The following is a 7,599-nucleotide window of genomic DNA, read 5'->3' as shown; positions in this document are numbered from 1 at the left end:
CTATGAAGTTTCACCAAATATTCCAATGTTTGTTAGGTAGCATACTGAAAAGATGGAGCTGTCTGTTGCTGGAAATGAAGATTTCAGGTGAGGAGAGATCTGATCTTCTTCTTTGGTGATCACTCGTAGGCGAGTAAGATTGCCTTCCATAAACACGGTTTTAACAATGAGTCCGTAAGTGACTGTGGAGGCCAATTCTGGATCCACACGTCCTTCCACAGTGGGGAGATTGATTTCTGGATGGGAGTTGATCACGGTGTGAATTTGCCAAGTGTGCCTGCCTCTTAGCATGTTTCTCCCTTGCGTCCTGAGTTCGAGTCTCTTCAAAACCCATGACACTTTTGGTAAAGGTTGTTCTCCAATTGGAGCGCTCACAGGCAAGTGTTTCCCAATTCTTTATACTACATTTTTTTAAAAAATTGCCTTGAGACAATAGCTTTGTAAACAAGCATTTTGGTTTCCCTGCGAATGTCCCGGTCCTCAAACACTCTGCACGTCAATCGGGAGAAAGCTGCACTCGCAGAGCTCAGACAATGCTGGATTTTGGCAACAATGTCGGCCCTTGTGGAAAGATAAGAGGTAAGAGAAGAGGTAAGAGAAGTGATTGACATTTTCCAACATTACACCATTGTGTTGGATTTGTGGCTCTGCAGAGGGATTATTTTGTACTTGTTGGTGCAGCACTTGATTTTTGGATGTTTTTTGGATGTTGAGCGATAGGCCAAACTTTTCGTAAGTTTCTGCAAAGATATTTAGGATGGTTTGGAGGTCATCCTCTGAGCGTGCACACACTACATTGTCATCAGCATACTGAAGCTCTATGATGGAAATTATGGTAACCTTACTCTTTGCTTTCAGCCTGCTCAGATTAAAGAGCTTTCCATGTGTTCGATATATGATTTCTTCTCCAGTGGGGAGTTTCCCTTCAACAAAGTATAGGATAATGACAATGAAAATAATAGAGTTGGGGCAATAACACGACCCTGTTTAACACCTGATCCCACTGTGAATGGTTCACTTTGAGAGCTATTGTTATATAATAATAATAATAATAATAATAATAATAATAATAATAATAATAATTTATTATTTATACCCCGCCCATCTGGCCGGGTTCCCCCAGCCACTCTGGGCGGCTTCCAACAAAACAGAAATTCTAAAATACAGAAATCCATCAAACATTAAAATACAGAGATCCATCAAACATTAAAAGCTTCCCTAAACAGGGCTGCCTTGAGATGCCTTCTAAAGGTCTGGTAATTGTTGTTCTCTTTGACCTCTAGTGGGAAGGCATTCCACAGGGTGGGAGCCACTACCGAAAAGGCCCTCTGCCTGGTTCCCTGTAACTTGGCTTCTCGTAGTGAGGGAACAGCCAGAAGGCCCTCGGAGCTGGACCTCAGTGTCCGGGCAGAACGATGGGGGTGGAGACGCTCCTTCAGGTATACCGGACCGAGGCCGTTTAGGGCTTTAAAGGTCAACACCAACACTTTGAATTGTGCTCGGAAACGTACTGGGAGCCAATGTAGGTCTTTCAGGACCGGTGTTATGTGGTCTCGGCGGCCGCTCCCAGTCACCAGTCTAGCTGCCGCATTCTGGATTAGTTGTAGTTTCCAGGTCACCTTCAAAGGTAGCCCCACGTAGAGCGCATTGCAGTAGTCCAAGCAGGAGATAACTAGAGCATGCACCACTCTGGAGAGACAGTCAGTGGGCAGGTAGGGACTCAGCCTGCGTACCAGGTGGAGCTGATAAACAGCTGCCTTGGACACAGAGTTGACCTGTGCCTCCATGGACAACTGTGAGTCTAGAATGACTCCCAGGCTGCGCACCTGGTCTTTCAGGGGCACAGTTACCCTATTCAGGACCAGGGAGTCCTCCACACCCGCCCGCCTCCTGTCCCCCACAAACAGTACTTCTGTCTTGTCAGGATTCAATCTCAATCTGTTAGCCGCCATCCATCCTCCAACCGCCTCCAAGCACTCACACAGGACCTTCACCGCCTTCACTGGTTCTGATTTAAAAGAGAGGTAGAGCTGGGTATCATCAGCATACTGATGGACACCCAGCCCAAACCCCCTGATGATCTCTCCCAGCGGCTGCATATAGATGTTAAAAAGCATGGGGGAGAGGACAGAACCCTGAGGCACCCCACAAGTGAGAGCCCAGGGGTCTGAACACTCATCCCCCACCACCACTTTCTGAACACGGCCCAGGAGGAAGGAGCGGAACCACTGCATAACAGTGCCCCCAGCTCCCAAGCCCTCTAGACGGTCCAGAAGGATGTTATGGTCGATGGTGTCAAAAGCCGCTGAGAGATCCAGCAGAACAAGGAAACAGCTCTTACCTTTGTCCCTAGCCCGCCGGAGATCATCGACCAGTGCGACCAAGGCAGTTTCAGTCCCATGATGAGGCCTGAATCCTGACTGGAAGGGATCCAAATGGTCCGCTTCTTCCAGGCGTGCCTGGAGTTGTTCAGCAACCACTCGCTCAATCACCTTGCCCAAGAATGAAAGATTTGAGACTGGGCGATAGTTGGCCATATTGGCCGGATCTAAAGATGGTTTTTTAAGAAGCGGTTTAATAACCGCCTCTTTCAGCGGGTCTGGGAAGGCTCCCTCATGGAGAGAAGCATTTACCAACCCGCGAAGCCCATCGCCCAGCCCTTCCCGGCTAGCTTTTATAAGCCAGGATGGGCAAGGATCAAGGAGACAGGTGGTTGGTTTCACTCGTCCAAGCAGCCTGTCCACATCCTCGGAGGTAACAGATTGAAATTGATCCCACAAAGCTTGACTAGACAGGACTCTAGCACTCCCCCGCCCCGGCCCTGCTCCCACGGTGGAGTCTACCTCTTCCCGAATCTGAGCGACTTTATCTGCAAAAAACTTTGCAAAATCATTGCAGGAGATCATGTGGCCCATACTGGGCCCGGATGGAGCAGGTGGTTCCGCTAAATTGTGAGCCACCTGGAAGAGTCTCCTGCTGCTGTTTTCTGCAGATGCGATGGAGACGGTGAAGAAGGTCCTCTTCGCCGTCGCCATTGCCACTTGGTAGGCTCGAAGTTGAGCTCTAGCCCGTGTCCGGTCTGATTCAAAATGAGTTTTCCGCCACCGGCGCTCTAGCCGTCTCAATGACTGTTTCATCACCCTCAGCGCCGGGGAAAACCACGGGGCTGTCCGGGCTCCATGCAATCTGAGAGGGCGCTTCGGAGCCAGACAGTCAATAGCGCTGGTTAACTCCGCATTCCAGCGGGCCACCAGGGAATCAGCTGAAAGGCCATCGACATGGGATAAAACATCCCCTACCACTCTCTGGAAGCCAATTGGATCCATTAAGTAGCGGGGGCGGACCATCCGAATCGGTCCCACCTCCCTGCAGAGGGGAAGGGTTGCGGAGAAGTCCAGTTGCACCAGAAAGTGATCTGACCATGGCACTTCTTTTGTTTCACTTTTACTTAATGTCAGATCACCAACATCCATAGAGGTAAACACCAAGTCCAAGGCATGTCCGCGGCTATGAGTTGGGCCAGACTTATTCAGGGACAGCCCCATGGTGGCCATGCTTTCCACGAAGTCCCGAGCGGCTCCTTGTAAGGTCGTGTCGGCATGGATGTTAAAATCCCCCAAGACAACCAAGCTAGGTGTCTCCAGGAGCACATCCGACACGACCTGAAGCAGCTCGGGCAGGGAATCCTTGGTGCAGCGGGGAGGTCGGTACACCAAAAGGAATCCTGTACTGCCCCTATTGCCCAACTTCCAGAACATACACTCAGAAAACTCCATCTTACCAATAGAACGCCTGGTGCAAACTAATGACTTCCTAAAAATCACTGCAACCCCCCCTCCCCGCCCAGATGGCCTGGGTTGCTGTGCATAAGAGAAACCTGTTGGACAAGCAGCGCCAAGAACGGGCCCATCGGCTTCATCCAACCAGGTCTCTGTCACACATGCCAGGTCAAATCCTCCATCCACAATCAGGTCGTGAATGGCAGTGGTCTTATTCATCATCGACCTGGCATTGCACAGCAGCACCTTCAGGTCATGTGGGTATCCCTTGCTGATTCCAATATCCGTCCGGTCAGGACCAGACCCGGAGGCAGGGATAGTCTTCAGACAACGACTAAGTCTGCCTCCTCGGTAATGACATGGTCTGGTCTTAGCGTAACTCCTCCTCCTACCCGTGACCACTGAGATCGGTTGTCCCAGTGCATCCCCCCCTGTGGAATCTGCCCCAGCCATTTTGCTTGCTGGGACCCCCTCCCGGGCAGCCCTGACCCCTCCCCTTAAAAACAAAATAAAACCTCTGTAAAAAACAGCAAGAACGGAAAAAAAGAAAAACACAAAAAACACAATAAAGCAATAAAACAAAAAACAATAAAAATTACAATACACCAAAATTTAACATATTCCCACACCCAACTAAAAATCCCTCCCACCTACCACCCCAAAGAAAATACCCTCCCACCTACCACCCCAAGAAAATAAAAACATAAAAATTCTTTAAAAAGCATTTTAAAAAGAACTCTGTGCTGTTTTAAGTTCCCCTGGGCAGCACCAGCAGCAGAGCAGCGGCGGCAGTCCTTATGAGGCCCTCCAGGCCCCGCCCTAGACCAGGTGGAAGGAGGCAGGGACAGGGCCTGTGGGCACTCACAGCAGGAGAGTGTCCTGGGCAGCACCCACCACACAAAAAACACAATAAGACAATACTAACCAAGAAACAAAAATCACAGAAGTAACAAAATTTAAAAAATTCCCAGACCCAAGTAAATAACCAACCCCCCAACATAATGTGTTTAAAATGATAAAAGGAGAATTTAAAACATTTTTAAAAGAACTCTGCACAGTTCAGAGTCCTCCTGGACAGCAACAGCGCTGGGGGCAACAATCCCCAGCAGGGCCGCCAGGCCCCGCCCTAGGCCAGGTGGTGAGAGGCAGGGACAGGACCTGCAGGCACTCACGACAGGGGAGTCCTCCTGGGCAGCAGCAGCAGTGGAAGCAGCAGACCTATTTGAGGCCTGCCAGGCCCCGCCCTAGGCCAGGTGGTGAGAGGCAGGGCCAGGACCTGCAGGCACTCACGACAGGGGAGTCCTCCTGGGCAGCAGCAGCAGTGGAAGCAGCAGACCTATTTGAGGCCTGTCAGGCCCCGCCCTAGGCCAGGTGGTGAGAGGCAGGGCCAGGACCTGCAGGCACTCACGACAGGGGAGTCCTCCTGGGCAGCAGCAGCAGTGGAAGCAGCAGACCTATTTGAGGCCTGCCAGGCCCCGCCCTAGGCCAGGTGGTGAGAGGCAGGGCCAGGACCTGCAGGCACTCACGACAGGGGAGTCCTCCTGGGCAGCAGCAGCAGTGGAAGCAGCAGACCTATTTGAGTCCTGCCAGGCCCCGCCCTAGGCCAGGTGGTGAGAGGCAGGGACAGGACCTGCAGGCACTCACCACAGGGGAGTCCTCCTGGGCAGCAGCAGCAGTGGAAGCAGCAGACCTATTTGAGGCCTGCCAGGCCCCGCCCTAGGCCAGGTGGTGAGAGGCAGGGCCAGGACCTGCAGGCACTCACGACAGGGGAGTCCTCCTGGGCAGCAGCAGCAGTGGAAGCAGCAGACCTATTTGAGGCCTGCCAGGCCCCGCCCTAGGCCAGGTGGTGAGAGGCAGGGCCAGGACCTGCAGGCACTCACGACAGGGGAGTCCTCCTGGGCAGCAGCAGCAGTGGAAGCAGCAGACCTATTTGAGGCCTGCCAGGCCCCGCCCTAGGCCAGGTGGTGAGAGGCAGGGCCAGGACCTGCAGGCACTCACGACAGGGGAGTCCTCCTGGGCAGCAGCAGCAGTGGAAGCAGCAGACCTATTTGAGTCCTGCCAGGCCCCGCCCTAGGCCAGGTGGTGAGAGGCAGGGACAGGACCTGCAGGCACTCACGACAGGGGAGTCCTCCTGGGCAGCAGCAGCAGTGGAAGCAGCAGACCTATTTGAGGCCTGCCAGGCCCCGCCCTAGGCCAGGTGGTGAGAGGCAGGGACAGGACCTGCAGGCACTCACGACAGGGGAGTCCTCCTGGGCAGCAGCAGCAGTGGAAGCAGCAGACCTATTTGAGGCCTGCCAGGCCCCGCCCTAGGCCAGGTGGTGAGAGGCAGGGCCAGGACCTGCAGGCACTCACGACAGGGGAGTCCTCCTGGGCAGCAGCAGCAGTGGAAGCAGCAGACCTATTTGAGGCCTGCCAGGCCCCGCCCTAGGCCAGGTGGTGAGAGGCAGGGACAGGACCTGCAGGCACTCACGACAGGGGAGTCCTCCTGGGCAGCCAGGAGATTATATGCGATTGTTATTATATGTGATATATATTATATATGCGGGACCTGCAGGCACTCACGACAGGGGAGTCCTCCTGGGCAGCCAGGAGATTATATGCGATTGTTATTATATGCGATATATATTATATATGCGATTGTTGCTGTATATTATATGCGATTGTTGCTGTCATATTATCATGGAGGAACTGATTGATGTTCACAAATTTATCTGGGCAGCCAATTTTCAAAAGGACAGTCCCAGGGCATTACAATTTACAGTGTTGAAAGCCTTAGTCAGATCAATAAATGCCATATACAGGGGTTGGTTTTGCTCTCTGCATTTATCTTGCAGCTTTTGAGTGGTGAAAATCATGTCCACTGTCCCCCTAGAAGGCAGAAAACCATTTTGGGATTCAGGAAGGGTCACCTCGGATATTGTTTAGAGATGATTTGCTAAGATCCTTGCAAGAATTTTGCTGGCCACAGCTAATAGTGAGTTGCCTCAATAGTTTCCACAATCAGTTCTGTCACCTTTTTTAAAGAGATTGATAATTTTGGCATCCCTAAAGTCTGCTGGGATCTATTCTCTCTCCCAGATCTTTTCGATGAGCTTGTGAAGTTGTTATGAAAGTTCAGTTCCACCCACTTTGAAGACATCGGCGGGTATCCCATCAGGTCCACTGGCTTTGTTGTTTTTCATTTGGTTAATAGCTGTACACAACTCTCCCAGATTTGGAGATACTGCAAGCTTATCTCTAACTTGGTTGTGCGGAATTCGTGAGAGGACCTCAGCAGCTACGGGGGAGTCTTTTCCCTGCTAGTTCTCTGTTACTATATAAGCCCCAGTTTTCCCCATTCCCTGTGTTCTGGCTCTTACCTGTTCTTTGAAGTAAAGAGATGTTGTACCAGGTCCTCTCCTCCTGTTTCTTATTTGCACTGAGCTGAAATCACTGAAGACCCACTACACAACAAATGTCTTCATTGGCGTCCAGTGGTGGTGCATAAGAGCCTGTTGGGTTTTGGTGAGTTTTATTCGAAGGGTTGAAAGTCGCTCATTAATGCCAGTAGGGTCTTCTGACAGGAGCTTCACAAGATTGCTTTTGATAGCGAAGCAATCATGGCCCCATGGAACATGTGTGCTCTGTATCCGCAGGGCCTCTTTTAAAGGACTCACCCTGTATATGAAAGAGGGTTGTGCAACTCACAGGGCCTGCCCTATAGGCAGTCAGTTATGGGAATCATAGAATAAATAAATATATAAATAAACAAATAGTTGCGGGTTTTTTATTTATTTAGGCGCTAAGCAAAAATATTTCTCTGTAACCAGCTCTTGTGCCG

This window comes from Zootoca vivipara, chromosome 8, assembly GCF_965207765.1.
Source record: "Zootoca vivipara chromosome 8, rZooViv2.hap1.1, whole genome shotgun sequence".
Taxonomy (NCBI): domain Eukaryota; kingdom Metazoa; phylum Chordata; class Lepidosauria; order Squamata; family Lacertidae; genus Zootoca; species Zootoca vivipara.
The sequence above is the reverse complement of the archived record's forward strand: the minus strand, read 5'-3'. Positions refer to the sequence as shown.